Genomic DNA, 17,273 nt, shown 5'->3' with positions numbered 1-17,273 from the left:
TCCTCCTGACTGGCTTCCCTCGGGATAGGCGTGGGCCACTCTCCTTCCGGGAGCTTTAGGAATGCTGGGCCGTCACTGTAGACATTGCGACGGGTGAGGTCATCCAGGGGCATCCCCCGGGTGATGACGTCAGCTGGGTTCTGTTTTGTATCAACGTAGCGCCACTCTGTTTCTCCGGTTAACTCTTCGGTTAAGTCTTGAATCTCGGTGACTCTGACTCCCACAAAGACTTTGTACTTGCATGAGTCCGATTTGATCCAGGCGAGTACTGTCGTGGAATCTGACCACAGGATTGTTCTAGACACCGGTATGGTGAGCTCACGTTGGATGAGCGTGGCTAGGTGCGCTCCGGCTAGGGCTGCGCAGAGCTCTAGACGTGGGATAGATTGTTGCTTGCGTGGGGCTATTCTCGAGCGGGCGAGGACAAATGCTGTGCAGATCTCTCCCCCCTTTTCTTGGGCCCGCAAGTAGGCTACTGATCCGTATGCGACCTCTGAGGCGTCACTGAAGACGTGTAAGTCCATTTTACATGTCTCTGGCCTCACCGTGGGTGGGAAGTAGCTTCGGCGCATATTAACGCCTGGGAGTGAGTGGAGCTCCATCTCCCACTCTCTCCAGGTGGATGCAAGGTGTGCGGGAATGGGGTCGTCCCAGCCCTGGTCCTTGTCCCACAATGCTCGTACAATCGTTTTTGCCCTGGTGGTGTACGGTAGAATACATCCTAGCGGGTCATATTGTCGGGCGAGTGTTGTGTACACACTCCGTCTGGTGGTCGGCGCCGCCGCCGGCCTTCCCTGCTCCGTAGTCAGGGGCTTGTGTCTGTAGTGAAGCGAATCTGTTTTGAATCGCCACACCAATCCCAGGGTCATCTCCTGGGCTTCTCCCGGGATTGTAGCCATCCAGGTCTCGCTGCTGGCTGCCTTGTCCTCGGAGGAGAGGCTGCGCAGTACTTGCGGATCGCTGCTGGCCCACTGCCTGAGATCAAAGCCGCCTTTGATCAATGAGGCGCGGAGTTTAATCAGGAGAGCCTCGGCTTCTTCCTGGGTTGAAAGGCTTTGTAGACAGTTGTCTACGTAGAAGCTGTTCTTTACGCTGTGGCGGACCTCTTCGTCCGCTGCTGGGTCCTCTGCTACATGTTTCTGTAGTGCAAATGTAGCACAGCAGGGGCTGCACGTCGTTCCGAAGGGGAGGACTTCCCATTGGTAGATGGCTGGGTGCTCATCTCCTGGCTTCTCTCTCCATAGGAACCGTAACAGGGGCTTGTCCTCCTCTACTAATCTCACCTGCAGGAACATTCCTTTAATGTCCCCGCTGATGGCCACCTTTTCCTGGCGGAAGCGGAGTAGAACGCCGAGTAGGGAGGGGCCGAGTGTGGGACCGGGCAGTAACTCTTTATTCAGATTTTGGGATCCGATCTGGTAGCTGCAGTTAAATACTATGCGGTCTTTACCGTTGTGATGGACCTTGTGGTGAGGCACGTACCACGATTCAGTGGTCTGGTCAGCCTCTTTAATGTCCATCGTTGTGACGTGTCCCGCTGTGATGAGCTTCTCAATCTCAGCGCGGTATACACTCTCTTGGGCGGGGTTCTTGGCTAAGCGCCGCTCCGTGTTCAGCAGGTACCGTTCTGTGGCGTCTGTCTTGGCGTGGAAAGTAGGCATTCCTTCTCGCCGCAGGAGTGGCGTGGCGTATCTCAACACGCCGTTGACCGGGACTCTCTTGGTCCCTGTCTCGAGGAGGTGAATGGCGTAAATGTCATCTTTAGAGCGAATGTCTTTCCTTCCGTTCTTAAAGGCCATTTCTTCCAAGGTCCATAACCGCTCTACGTGTTGCAGGAGTGCGGTTTCTCCCTCTGTGACTCGGGAGTGGAGACATCTAGTGGCTGTACTTCGGTTGAGAGATTTGGCGAGCGGGCCTTGGAGAGTCCATCCCAAACGGGTCTCGACTGCTGCAGGACAGCCTCGGGGTCCGGTATGAACCCGGTCTATCGGGACAATGAGGTCTGCATGGTCGGAGCCTATCAACAGGGTCGGCATAGCATTGTCTATGAGCGGGATCGGTAGCTTGCGCAGATGTACATATTTCTCCATCAGCTTGGCGACGGGGTATGTGTACCGCGACAGTCCTATTTCTTGGCTGGTGAAAGCGTCTGTAATCTGGTACCGTCGCTCAGGCTGGCCGCTTGCTGCGATAGAGAATGAGACATTCTCGCCCTTTATCGTCTTCAAATCTCGTCTTATTGTCCGAATTGTCATTTGGGTTTCGCTTCCCCGCAGCCCTAGCTGGGCCGCAGCGGAGGCGAGCAGAAGGGTCTTCTCTGACCCGTCATCGAGGACGGCGTAAGTGTCCAGGACTTTATTCTGGTAGCTTAGTGTCACACGCACTACTTTTAGGAGTACTCGGGCTCCACTGCTGCTGGCGGGATCGATGTACATGACGCTCGCTTTGCTGCTGGATGGTGCGGGTGAAGGGCGCCGTCTGTTACTGTCGTGAAGTATGTCCAGATGGGCTCCATCGCACTTGGTGCACCTTTTCTTTAAGCGGCATTCGGCTGCCATGTGTGAGCGCGCACAGCGAAAACAGCGCTTGTTGGACTTTATCCATTGACTTGCTTCCTCCGCGTTCAGCTTGGGGAAGGAGTCACATTGCGCTAGCCAGTGTTCTTTCTCACAGTAGGGGCACACTATCTTCCACTTCTCCGTTCTGGAGGGGGTACTGTGGCTCCTGCTGCTCGGTACTGACTCCGATTGGTGCATCACAGTCACCGATCTTCTTCCATCATTTAGTCGTCTGGTTCCTTCTCTGGAGCCAGGGGTGCTCCGTCCGAATGTATCTAGCCGTAGGCTGCTGACTTCTCTCGCCAGGAAGTCTGCTAGATCGAGGAGGTTCGGTTCGGGGCCATTCGGGTCTCGGTGGTCTCCCTGTCGCCTAAAACGCTCCTGTCGAGCGGGCGGCAGCTTCTCCAAGATCCTTTCCACATTTGAGTTGGCGTAAAGTTCATGCCTCCCCTTCTCTCTCTGCGCTCCCAACATCCCTACCAGGGACTGCACTCTGATGGACAGGTCGTCCAGTGCTCGATTGTCTATTGCTGGGGGTAAGCGGTCGATGTGTCGGATCTCCTGGATCACGTAATCCCATATGCGCCCATACCTCTGGTCCAATGCTACCAGCGCTGCTGTGTATGGGGTGGTGGAAGTCGCGTAGGCGAGCGCTATATTATGTGCGCGGGGTACCTTTAAGTGCTTCAGTAGGATGGCGTATTTATGGCGTTCATCCAATACATCCACCAACATGGTCTCCAGACACATGCGGAGTTCTGTATACTGGGCCCGGTTCTCTTGGGTGAAGTCGGGTACCATAGGCGTGCTAATGTATGACGCTGACTGTGGATACATCGGCGAGCGTTGGGGGAGAGGCCTCCTAGGCGAGTCTCCTCCCGCTCCTTGGTATGGGCTGGTACCGGCAGTGTACCATGGCCCGCTTGTCCAGGTGCTGTTCCTCGGTGCGGGTCGTGCGTCGTGCTCACCCGTGTATAGAGTCGGGGGTCTGTAGCGCAGCTCCGCGGGAGTATAGCCTGGGCTGTACCGGACCTCCTGGTCCGGTAGAGTACTGTGCTGTCGTCGGGCGTGGTTCTCCTCCTCTTCCTCTTCGTCTTCAGTTAGGTCATCCAGTGCTTGTAGTCTCTGGTTTAGCCTCTCCACAGGATATGCTGCTCCTTCCCGGTTGCTAGGTCTCGCTTGGACCGGTGGGGGGAGGTGGTCTGTGGGGGGTATAGACCTCGTCTGTTGGTCAAGTTCAGGGTTGTTTACTCGGCTAGGGGATGCCGCCCTGGAGGTGTGTCTAGACGAGTTCCTGGAGCCTCTGGCGGAGGGAGAGGGTGTTGTCCGTCTGATCAGCTGTTCTATTAGTTGCGCTTGCTGTCTGTCGCGCTCTGCGTCCCGTAGAGCACCAGCAGCTGCTCGCTGGCTGTCTGCTCGGTCTCGGGCCACATTCTCTTCTCTCTGAATGCGTCTTATTTCTAGACGTATATGCTCTTCTTCGCTCCGCTGCTGGATCTGCAGTCGGTCGCGTTCAGCAGCGGCGTTCAGGCTGATGAGGAAGGCCTGCTGTAGGGTCCTCTCTGCCTCGCTGGGAGAAGGCGGTTGTATAGGGGAGCCTTCCCTCGGGGTACTCCTTGCGGAGCCTTGGAGCTCTATCTCCACGGTGCTCTCCCCGTCTTCTTCCGTGCCAAGTTCTCTCTCGGTAGCGTTGTATTCCTCCCGGGACTCATCGGGGACTACTTCTTCAGTACTGGCGGGGTGTGAAGTCATGTCTGGTTCCCACTGGTCCCCACCGTGAACTTGGTCAGTTACATTAGAACCCGTAGGGGCCTCTATGGTCGGGGTAGTCTGGGCGTTGGGGTTAGACATACTTTTACTTTCTAGTTTTACCGCGTTTACTGTTAGTAGAAGACTAGGTTGTTGACTGACAGCGTAAGCCTCTAAGTACTGAGGGAGCCGTCGTTCGCGCTGCGGGCGTTGGTTAGGAGGATCGTTTCGTGGAGTGTTCATCATAGGCCATTTCAATATTAATAACACTATATTAATATTACACTGATTACCATCCGGCTCGAAGGACCAATTGTAACTGAGGGGTACAATTCCCTGACTGTATTACTAGATATGATACTTACTACCACTACCTTTGTACTTAATATTCGGCCACCCAGTACACGGCATAAATATATTATGATGAACACTGTCACGTAGATGAAACAGATCCAACACAAATGTACGAATTAGAAATAGGTCTTTATTTCTACACAGCGATGGTGTGTAGAGCAAGCACTTAATCAAATCAATCACATTTATGAATGGGAATTAGTATGCACTTTTATGGCAAGAGTATTCGTCGGTATATCAATAGAGAATGTCCAATCTCTGAAGGCGCAGGTGGTACATATACGACCTGGAATAGTTTAAGGAATAACAGCAATGATACTTTAATGATTATATACTGGATACACTAGGGGGGGGGGTTAATCCGGTCGCTTGTAAGCCGACAGGAGTAGGAAGGGGGGTGGGGTAGAATCCGGCTGCCTCATCCGGCCAAGGGTATCCCAGGTGAACCCACTGTAGTGCCGTTCAATGCGCCGGCGATCCTTGGACCACAGATGAAAGCAGATGGACTCTTTGTGGGCCGGCGTCCTCCGGTCCACGGAGGAGAGACGTGAAGCGACCTCGTCTTGCAGAGCGTCTCCTCACCTTGCGTCCTCTCCAGGGGGGGGGGGGGTTCCAACACACGGCAGTGTCGGGGGTCTTTATCCATGGAATAATCAACGTATACAAAGCATAATCCGTGCCTGGGAAGGCGGGCTGTCGTCGGTAGAATAATCCGGTATACAGGTCCACTCGCTCGTCGGCTCTGGGGCTCCTCGGGTGCAGCTTCACGTGGGGTCAACCACCCTGGATAAGCAGCCAGTTCTCTGCCCGAAACGATGGGGTACTGACTACGGTAGTATTCTCACCGTACGAAGCACTATATATTAACAGACTATTATTAGCTTAATAGACTACGTCCAACTCGACGATATAGTGCCAAATATGACTATTCAAATATTAATATACACGATGTCTCAATACCGATGGTAGGCAAACTTGGCCTTACTCCCACACGTGGCGTCGCGGGGAGGCTTTACGTCTGTGACTCTATTGGAGGGTAAGAAACTGGACTGAAAAGGAAGTCCTACTTTAGTAGCGCAGTATATATACGCACTATGAACAAATAGTCCCATTAGTGGTGCGGTAGCCAGATTCCTACGCGGAACTAGGACTTGTTCGTACATGTTGAGCGGTACATTTGAACTGGGTCTGGGGGGTATGGCAGCCTGGCACCAAGGTCTCGACCAATAGTAGAATGGAGACTATTATGGGATGTTCAGTAGGCTAGAATGGATATTCAATGCATATTGTACAAGGAATATACAAGGGATATCAGGGAATATTAGAGAATATACAAATACAATTAAATATATATATATAAATAAATATATATATTCGGTTTAATCTGGCCCTTCACAACACTGTCTGTACAAACTGCATGCTTCTGAAAACATGTCAAAATAACCTGTGCATGAGAAAGTAAAATACAGACAAACAAAACTGAATCTCAACGTTAAATCCTTTATGAGAGAACAGGCTCGACATTAGACCAGCTTTAGCTATTTTACCACTGATCCAGTGCCAGTTTCAGATGTTTTTTTCAGCACCATGGACAGCAACACTTCATACTGAGGGTCTTTGGACACATTTGAAAGGGTGTTTCTTATTTTGAGGAATCAGACTTGAGCAGTGATTATGGATGGATCATCACTTGTTAACAAATGTAATAGACTATAGACCAATTCATAATTCATCAATTATTCACCAAGTCATCCCTGTGAGGAAAGGAAACCAACATGTTGAGGTTTCATGTACAGTTAGGAGATGAACTGAGCTTTTTCTGTAAGCTTGTTTTTTACACGATAAAGTTAGTTGTTAAATACCTTACCTGAATGCCCGTAGACGAAACCGTGCAGGCAACCAGCCAGTCAACAACACATGTTTTTAAAGTTCATGTGAATTGGTCAATTTGTGATATTGGATTGAAATGACAGGTCCAAATCATTTACTTGTTTGAGTAAAAGGCAACGTTTATTTATTCTATTGTAGGCTGTGAGTTACGTCTTCACAGAATGGCATGTTGATATTTTGCGAATGTGAAGCAGCTGATTTATCAAGAAATATGGAGTGAGGGTCTATGGCTACACACACACACACACACACACACACACACACACACACACACACACACACACACACACACACACACACACACACACACACACACACACACACACACACACACACACACACACACACACACACACACACACACACACACATATATATATATATATATATATTTCTTTGTAGTTAATGCGGAACATCACCCAAAATATGTTATTTCCATGGCCCAGGAAAGGTCAATCAATATTTTGTGAACATGAGCTATTCTCTACCAAAGCCATGAGTAAGAATCAAACTTGTGATGTCATTAGGTATAAAATCTGAAGCTGTGCCATAGACACAGGTCAAATTAGCTTTATTCTATCATAGTGTTTTCATTTCTGAAACTGAAAATGTACCTCGGACTGTTATACTCAGAACATTCCCCTGGGTGCTGTGTAATCTTTACCATCTGTCCCAATTAGGGGTGTAACGGTCAGTGTTAATTTTGTTGACTAAATTGATGACGAAAGATGTTTGTCAACGAAGGTTTTTTTCATGACGACAACGAGACGTGACGTCACGTTATTGAAGACCATGTCACGCTAACGAGACTAAATAGTTTATTAAATATCGTTGACCACAACTGAGGACACAAACATTTAATTTACAAAAACCAGGACGAAATTTCTCTTCATGTATGTTGATAGTGTTGACTAAAACAAGATGAGACAAAATAATTATAACTTTTCTTAATGCCCTCGTCCCGACAGCAGTGTGACGGGGAGCTCTGTTATTAGCATTAGCTGAAGAGCTATTTGAAAAGCTAGTTTTAGCTGAACGTTATTTTGGCTAAAGTTGGGACTATTCATAATCCAGCTGCAGACCTGCAAGCAAAGTACATCAAGTTGGCAAAGGAGTATTCCAAGGTAAATCACTTATTCACCAGTAACGTTACATTGTTTGTATTTCCATCTAGCTCGCGTTAGCTAATGGTTAAGCTAGCTCACGCTAATGTGGCTAACTGATCGACCTCTCGCACACAATTAATGACATAATGCAGACAGCCATACCGGTGACAATATTTAGCTTTTAGTGCCAAATGATAAGAGTCTGAGGCGGAGTCTCAAAAGAGAATGTTGAATATTTATTTTGCATTAAAAATCACAACAGAGCCTCTGCTACTACAGTAGCTAACCTAAACGGAGCAGCCTGGATAGGAAGTGTGCAACAACGTGTAACGTCCGTGCGGAACCAATGTACCAACAACCATTCCGTGGGTGAACCCATTAATTAGTTGTCAATTAATGATACTAATACTAATCTATACAATCACCTGTTGTTGAATAAATACCATTACTTTCTAGTTATTACTAAAAAACAGTATATATAAAACAGTAGCTGTAAAAAAGAAAAGAAAAAAAGTTGTATAATTTATATAATATAACTTTTTTTTTTTTATGTATGCACTGGTATCGGATCAGTATAACCATACCTAGATCACCTCTAACTCTAACCCCTAACCAGACCTAGACCACCTCTAACTTTAACCCCTAAGTTAGGGTTGTGACTTAGAGGTGGTCTAGGTCCGGATAGGGGTTAAGAGTTGGTCTAGCCCTTTACATCCATCTATCTAAATAATAATAATAAATTATAATGAATGCTTAACTACCCCTAAGTTACCCTAACCAGACCTAGACCAGATCTAACTCTAACCACTAACCAGACCTCTTGTGGCACTTTAACACTGACCTCAGAATGTGATTTTATATAATGTTTTTATGCAAGCAGATTGCAATCAGTGTGTACTACTACTAGTACTACTGTGTGTTCTGTTTACTTAGTTTACAGTATCCTGTTATAGAATAAACTGCTGCCAGACACAGCAGAGAGAGAGAGGACAGACATGACAGAGAGGACAGACACAGCAGAGAGAGGACAGACATGGCAGAGAGAAAGGAAAGACACAGCAAACAGAAGACAGACAGTTCAGCGGTGTCTCTCTGGTCAGAAACAACGTCATCACATCCGTAATGCTCTCTTTGATCCATACATTGGACCATGTCTACACCAACATATACTGTAGGAGCAACAATACATTGGACCATGTCTACACCAACATATACTGTAGGAGCAACAATACATTGGACCATGTCTACACCAACATATACTGTAGGAGCAACAATACATTGGACCATGTCTACACCAACATATACTGTAGGAGCAACAATACATTGGACCATGTCTACACCAACATATACTGTAGGAGCAACAATACATTGGACCATGTCTACACCAACATATACTGTAGGAGCAACAATACATTGGACCATGTCTACACCAACATATACTGTAGGAGCAACAATACATTGGACCATGTCTACACCAACATATACTGTAGGAGCAACAATACATTGGACCATGTCTACACCAACATATACTGTAGGAGCAACAATACATTGGACCATGTCTATGTAGCAGGTGCCACCTAGCACCTGCCACGAAATTCGACCGTGCCTCGAGTGGGAGTCGAACCCCGGGCGTCTGCACCGGGGCCGACATAACAAACCGTTGCGCCAAGAAGGGAATTCCCTCCTAAGCGCTCAGTTTGTATGCCTCTGGGGAGTGAGTTTTACACACTTCTATGTGCCGTAGTCACACTATCGCGGCACATATCCGTTACATCTACACCGACATATATACTTCCTGTGTATCACTTGTGCCGCCGACTCAGATTCCCCAAGGTTAAAAAATGTATACGCAATTTAAATCAGAAAATTTTCCATGTTGACTATTTCTGACTTCTGACACGTTTTTTTCCATTAACTAAAAATAGACAAAAATGTCATCCGTTTTCGTCAACTAAATCTAGACTAAAACAAAAAAGACAAAATTGAGACCAAAACTGACTAAGACTAAAATGCTCAGACATTTAGTTCACTAAAACTGACTAAACGAAAAGTAAATGAAGATGACTAAATGAAAACGAAAAAGGAGCACTTGACACATGACTAAGACTAACACTAAAATGAAAATAGCTGCCAAAATTAACACTGGTAACGGTACACAAAAACCATGGTACGGTACGTATTGGTTTTGAAGTCATGGTTCGGTACATGTTTTCGGTACAGTGGGAGAACGTTTGGTTTTCCATGTTCCACTCAGGGGTGATGTAGTGTGCAGTAACTAATTGTACTTGTAGGGCTGTCAACGAATATTCTATATTGAAATTAATAATCGCCTTGTAAATCTTTTTTTAAATCATAATAATTATATTAGATTATATTAGTTAGTGGTTAACATACCGTTGTATTCGTTCGGTACACTACACAGCCGTTCGGTACGGTACGGTACACACTGAAACGGTTTGGTTCGGTAAGGATACGTGTACCTTTACACCCCTAGTGTCCAATGCATTGTCTATGGAGCAGCTCCAGACTTTATTTAAGCATTACATCACGAGACAGAGTGGGTTATAGAAATGTGTCATGGTCCCAGCCAGGGACCCTACCTGAACAATATGAACAGTGGTTTTCTGCCACCCTCTGGTGGCCAAACGCAGCAGCAACTCCAGATACTGAACCTCCTAGGTTTGCTGGATAATATTAATACTATGTTTAATGCTGTGCTTCCTCTATTCATGTTGTGTTTCACCGTTATATATTCGTACTGGCGAATCGCGTCTTGCTCTTCGCCATCGAGATGTACCTCATCTCCAGTACCTACTGTACTTAATTAACAAAAAAACAAATGCACCCAGCATCTGACCAGGCCCCGCCCCAGTGCCTGCGTGGTCACCACTCGCCCTTCCTCTATTTCGTTTCCATCATGGCGGATGCTTGCACCCTGTGAACTAGCGTTATGAAAAGTATAGCGAATTGCGCAATGTTGAGTATTCGCCGGAGATTTGCCAACCCCTGGAATCTTCTCGGCATGTTCCAACGGCACGTCGGGTCTGTCCTGGTCTTCCTCATCTCTTGGCAGCGGTTCGAGGGACAGCGTGCGGTGTTTAGCTATCGAGCTAACTCGCACCAGGTAGGCTCTGTGCCATCAGGCATTAACGCTGGTGTTAGTAATGCTGCTTGTTGTCCTGTTGGACAACCAAGTTGTGTATTGGCGCAAGGGGCAGGATGTCTGGGTGAACATCCCTCTGAGTTGGACGTTTTCCAGGCTGCCCTGGAGCGTGCTGCTAATACTAAATGCTATAATGCTGGGTCACTGTTCTAATGTTCCCCGCTGTGGGATGTCACTAGGCATGACAATGCTGGCGTTGGTGATGTTGATCGAGTTGTCCCTGGAGACAACCGAGTTGTGTATCGGCGCCAGGGGCAGGATGTCTGGGTAAAAGCTGTTGTTTTCCCTGTTACCCTGGAGCGCGCAGCTAACACTATGCTATGCTGGGCTACTATTTCTGTTTGTCTCCCCGCTGCGGGATGTATGTCTACAGTCTTCCCTTCTCTTAACCATTCATGCTGACGTCAATCGGTGTCTAATGTGGGAGTATTGCGGGGGGGCTTTGTTTACCTTTTCATGGGTGAATGGGCTGAGGTCTAGGGCTGGTGTGCTGTTTGTGAATATATTAATGATATGCAGGACTGGTTCTTTGGTCCGCATCCCCTTAACGTGTGTGTATGGGCTAGCCCATTCTACAGTATATTGGTGGTGTTTAGTTCATTTATTCATTACCCCCTTCATGGTGCACACCACAGTGGAGGTTACTGGTTGTAACACTGGTGCTCCGTGTTTAGCATCAGTCCTTTGCCTCTGGCATGTTGAAAGAGTGCCCCGCCCGGCCGACGCCATGAGGTGGGTCGGCCCGGCGAGTGGCTGGTGGGCTGTGTTAAGCCTGTACCGCCACGGTATGGAATTGGCAGCAGTGACGGCCGGCCGATAGTGGGCGCTAGAGCGCCGCCCTCCCTCTTAAAAGAAGAAGAAGAAGACATTCTTTTTTATTTTTATTTTTTTAGAGCCCTATAAATAAAATAAACATGTTTAAATGAATAATATTTACTCATTTTAAGTATGTTTGTGTTTCCAATGCACAATCCAATGCACAAAGCTGTATCCGTTGCAGCCAATCAGTGCGTAACGCGCTGTGCGTTGAAATATGATGTATTATGATGGAAGCCGGGCGCGTTTTCAATCGATCTATTATCATCTAAGCAAGCAGCGTCTATACTTTCCGTAGCCGCATTTCTCGGATACGCTCTCTGATTGGCCGACGCCAGTACTTTCCGTAGCCGCATTTCTCGGAGACACTCTCTGATTGGCCGACGCCAGTACTTTCCGTAGCCGCATTTCTCGGAGACGCTCTCTGATTGTCCAATGCCAGTTTCTGGTTAGGCTTATAGAGTTACTCTTCGAAGTTGGTTAAGGTTAGAGTTTGTCGGCAAGTTCTTTCGACGGTTAAGCTTAGGCACTCTTTCAAAGTTGGTTAAGGTTAGAGTTTGTCTTAGAGCAGGGCGATATAACGACAGGTAGTTTGCAGGCTGTTCGACACGGAAATGGGCAAAGACACAGCTCATCATCACAGTACTGTTGACTGTTGTGTTATGCTAACAAGAAGCTACTTGTTAGCACTGGACAGTTGATATACATCAACAGTCTGGGACTGTGGGACAGTGGACATATACACTTTATCAAGCCCTCCTGGACCACGTTTCAACTAAACAGTGAGTTAATGCGGTCTCTCGCTCTCTCTCTCTCTCGCTCTCTCTCTCTCTCTCTCTCTCTCTCTCTCTCTCTCTCTCTCTCTCTCTCTCTCTCTCTCTCTCTCTCTCTCTCTCTCTCTCTATCTCTCTCTCTCTCTCTCTCTCTCTCTCTCTCTCTCTCTCTCTCTCTCTCTCTCTCTCTCTCTCTCTCTCTCTCTCGCTCTCTCTCACTCTCTCTCTCGCTCTCTCTCTGTTGTTGTTAATTTGACGCATAATGGATGAATGAATGAATGGTAACTTGTTTAAAATGACAAGATATATTATGTGTTTATTATTGCATTGATCATACGTGTACTAGTGTAGTAACTCGACTTAACGTTGGTAACGTTATGTCGTCAGCTGTCCACTTGGTCAGCTGTGAGCTGTCCGCTTGCCCCCCTTCAACAGGTGTCCACAAGGCCGACAGCCTTGGCGGCCGAGGGATCGGCCATGTTGGATGAGCTCGGCTTGGAATATACAAGCCGTCGCCGTCCTGCCACGAGCAGCCCGCTCTCCGATCACTCCCTCCCCCAACACCAGCGGAAAAGGGGCTCTGATTTGTTTCCTTTGGCTGCGGGCCGCGAGCCTTCATTGAAGCGCATGCGGCCCCATGTTTCGCTTCTCATGGGGACAGGGGCTGACACCCAGTTGATGGCTGAGCCTGGGTCTGTCCGTGAGAATGTTGAGCTCTTACGTGGCTCCCTTGGTGATAAGCTGTGTTTGGTTGAGCCTGGTGTTACGTCTGTCAACTACAAGTGTTGTCAGCAGGGGGGCTCGAAACCTTTTTGAGGCACACAGTGCGGGCTTCCCCGACCTCGCCTTCGCCAGGCCGGGTATCATTTTGGTGCCTCCCACTCCTGAAAGATTGGCAGTGGTCTCGCAGGCGCGTGTGATTTGGGTGGTAGTAATATCACTGCAGGGCTACGGTGTGTAGGAGCCCATGGGGGCCTCACACCTTGCATGTCCAGCTGCAGAACAACTCCTCAGCATGTTCTGGAGGGGTGTTCAGTGGGGGAGCTTTTGTCACCTAGACTGATGTCAGCTTCCCCCGTATCAAACCGGCCCTTTCTGTGGGGGTCCCCCCTTGGATGCGATTGCCTCGTGGGTAGTGTCAGGGTCAGATGTCCCGACACGGAACGCTCTGCTCGCACGGGTCCAGGGTTGGCTACGCACAGCGGGTGGGACCGGGCCGCCTATCTACAGTTCCTAGCGGACCTGCGCCAACTGGCGGCGGGTGCGTTGGGAGTATCATCACATATGGCTACAGCAGTACCATATGTCGAGGTGGATGGAAAGAACGCTGAGGCGGGGACTTATATTTACACAACCCCACCCGTTTTCGGGTTTGGTACAGACCCTATTGTCAGGGTCACCAGCAGTGACAGCTCTGGTCAACGAGATCCAATCTCTGTGGACGAAGCAAGCCATCGTTGTGGCGTTTTCCTCCCGGTGGTCTCTGCTGCCCGAGAAATCGGGAGGGGGGGGTGTCAGACCCATGCTGGACCTGTCCCATGGGAAGGTTCAGCATTTTTTGGATCGTCTCCTACCTGTTGAACACTGTCAGGTGGGGGCCTGGTTCTCCTCCATAGACCTGTAGGATGCGTATTCGCATCCCCGATCTTCCATCCTAGGGCTTACCTATGCTTCCATTGCAGGGTTTAGTGTATGAGTACCAGAGGCTGCCGTTCGGCTTTTCTCTGGCTACCCGCATCTTCACCAAGTGCGTGGAGGCCGCACTGGGGCCTCTGCGTCGTCAGGGGTTACGAAGTGTATTCTGCCCTGACGACGTTCTGGTCCTTGGCGGTCAAGGTGGATCGTCAGGTCTCATACCAGGCAGGTTTCCTACCAGCCTGGGGTTTGCTGTAGACTGGAAGTAGAGTACTCCTCTTCCCAGTCAACGGGTAGAGTGCTAGGGGCATCCCTCTCAGAGCGTGTTGTCGACACGCTCGGGAGGTTCCTAGGACGGTTACGCCGCTGTCCGTGATACGCCTGCTCGGTATGATGGCATCTGCTCATTCCGTGATCCCTCGTGGCCTCTTCTTCACCCCAGGAGGAGGTTACGGAGGTGGTTTTTTCCCAGTATGGAAATAGACCCGGTGAGAGGCAAGTGGAAGCGGCTAAGGTTCCCGTTTCAGTACTGGGGGACCTCGCCCCCTGGGGAGGGCATGGGGTCCACACCAGGGGGGTCCCTATGGGCAGTAGGCTGTCACACGTCACGTTTTTCACTGTCGCCTCCCTCGCTGGAGACGTGTCGGGCCAACGCAGTAGGGGGCAGCTGGCAAGCCATGCTGCCCAGTCTGCGCTACGTTCAATGTGTTGGTATTGAAGGCGGTCCTTCTGGTCCTCAAATGGTGTTTGATCAGGACGGACGATACGACGTCGGCGTTGTATATTGACAGACAGGGAGGAGTATGCTCCCCCCGTCTGCACCGGGCGGCGGGCGGCTAGCTATGGGCGTTCTCCATCTGCGCAGCCTGAGGGCTCTCCACATCCCCGGCAGGGTGAATGTGGGTACGGGTGTGATGTCGCGGGGCGGTCCTCGCCCTGACGGGTGGGGTTTACGTCCGGACATAGTCAGGCAGGTCTGGGACCGATGCCGTGCCGCCTGGGATTCTTTCCCCCCATACATCTGTTAGGTCAGTTGTTGGGGCAGGTACGTTGAGGAGCGCAGGTCCTTGATCCTGATTGCGCCGGGGCGCAGCTGCGTGGTTCCCGGTCCTGATCCAGCTCTTGGTAGCCCCGTCGTGGCCTGTTCCTTGGTCATTGCGGGCCCTCTCTCAAGTGCACGGGTCTCTGTGTTAGTTCCCTGTGCTGGGCCAGCCGCTGATGGTCTGGCTGGTGAGAGGGTGAGTCTGGAGAGGATGGATCCTTCTGTGGTTGGTACCATCCGGAACGTGCATGCTCCCTCCACTATCGCGGGTTACGCGGGTAGGTGGCATATTTTCCAAGAGTTGTGTAAGACACCCTCTTGTGAAGCGTTTCCTACTTGGCGCTCGGCGTCTTAAGCCGGTGAAACGTTCTCTGGCTCCGAGTTGGGATCTTCAATTGGTCCTCGGTCGGTTGTCCGAGGCCCCGTTTGAGCCTCTTGAGCAAGCGCCTTTGTCGTTCAAGACTGCGTTCCTGCTGGCCATCACCTCCGCTAAGCGCGTGGGTGAGCTGCTCTGTGCTCTCTCGGTGCGGCCTGATTGTCTGTCTATTCGTTTCGATAGCGGTGCCACTCTGAGGCCTAACCCAGTCTTCGTGCCAAAAAATATCCGAAGCTCTTTTGCTCCGGGGATATTGTGGTTCAGGCGTTTTCATCCGCCTCCTCACGCTAGTGAGTTAGAGGCGAGCCTTCACCTGTCATGTCCGGTCCGGGCTTGGGGATTTACCTCAGCCGTACTCAGGGCCTCAGGGATACCGATCAACTTTTTGTCTGTTGCGGTGGCTCTCGCGCTGGTAAGGCACTGTCGAAACAGCGCCTGTCCCATTGGTTGTGCGAGGGCATTGCCCTTTGCTACACGTTGGCTGGTTTGGCCCCCCTGGGGATGTCAGGGCGCACTCCACTCGTGGGGTGGCGGCCTCTGCCGCCCTGTTAGGAGGGGCCTCGGTGGAGGACATCTGTGCTGTGGCTTCATGGTCCTCACCGGGTCCCTTCGTAAGGTTTTACCTCATGGACATGACCGGGGGTTCTGTCTCCCAGGCGGTTCTGAGGTCTGGAACCTCTCCTGCTTCCCGTCTTACGGTGGGGTAGCAGGGGTGTGTGGGTGTGGACCACAAGGTGTTGTGTCACATGTGGTCCCGCCTGTGCTGTGCGTTTGGAGGTTTCTAGTTCCCTCTTTTTCGCACTTGGGTGGAGTTGACTGCCACACCCTCTTCACTAGGAAGGAGGGGTGACGGGACTCCCCTCCCCCCTGATGTGGGCTTTCGGGTCCTCAGGGGGTGCATTTGTCTGTCCTCGCGTCTGCTCTGTCCCCATATCTCGATGGCGAAGAGCAAGACGCGATTCGCCAGTACAAATATATAACGATAGGTTATGTATATAACCTAGTTATATGAGTACTGGCTGAGCGTCTTGCTCTTAGCGCGCCCTGAGGTCCCTTGGGAAACTTTTCTGATGAAAACTTTTTCCGAGGAAGGGCGAGTGGTGACCACGCCTGCTGCCTTATAGTACGGCACTGGGGCGGGGCCTGGTCAGATGCTGGGTGCATTTGTTTTTTCGTTAATGAAGTACAGTAGGTACTGGAGATGAGGTACATCTCAATGGCGAATAGCAAGACGCTCAGCCAGTACTCATATAACTAGGTTATATATATAACCTATCGTTTTAGCTTGTGTTTAAAAGGTTTATCTTTTCATATGTTTCCTTTAAAGGTTCATCTCTTTTACATATGTTTTCTGTAGGTGTTAATACCTTCACATATGTTTCCTTTAAAGGTTAATCTCTTTTACATATGTTTTCTGTAGGTGTTAATACCTTCACATATGTTTCCTTTAAAGGTTTGTCTCTTTACATATGTTTTCTGTAGGTGTTAATTCCTTTACATATGTTTCCTTTAAGGCTTGTTCCTTTACATATGTTTTCCATTTAGATAATCCCTTTACACATGCCTTTATTTTTTATGTGAGTTTTGCTAATGCTTTGTGTTCACCAATCTTGGCCATGCCTGGTCTTAAACCAGCTGGTGCTCATTAGCAATTATGGGCAGTATTTGTACCTGCCCGTTTCTCACATTCATTGTCGCGCCACTGTTTTGTCATTGTGTTGTTTTGCAACCTTGTGTTCGGTTACTCACTCTGTTTACTCCTGTATTCCCCGTGAGTCCGTTCCTTTCTTACTCCACTTTTTCCAGCACTG

General features: G+C 49.5%; 1 protein-coding gene across 1 annotated transcript in view; it reads left to right on the top strand.

Moving 5' to 3' along the window:
- Positions 1–17,273, top strand: part of dpp10 (dipeptidyl peptidase like 10) — a gene marked incomplete at its 3' end in the record, with an annotated part of 1,190,700 nt that overhangs the window by 636,983 nt on the left and 536,444 nt on the right. The window lies entirely within an intron of this gene.

Source organism: Notolepis coatsorum (assembly GCF_963971535.1).
Source record: "Notolepis coatsorum genome assembly, chromosome: 5".
Taxonomy (NCBI): domain Eukaryota; kingdom Metazoa; phylum Chordata; class Actinopteri; order Aulopiformes; family Paralepididae; genus Notolepis; species Notolepis coatsorum.
Note: the sequence above shows the minus strand (reverse complement) of the source record. Positions and strands in the feature narration are given on the sequence as shown.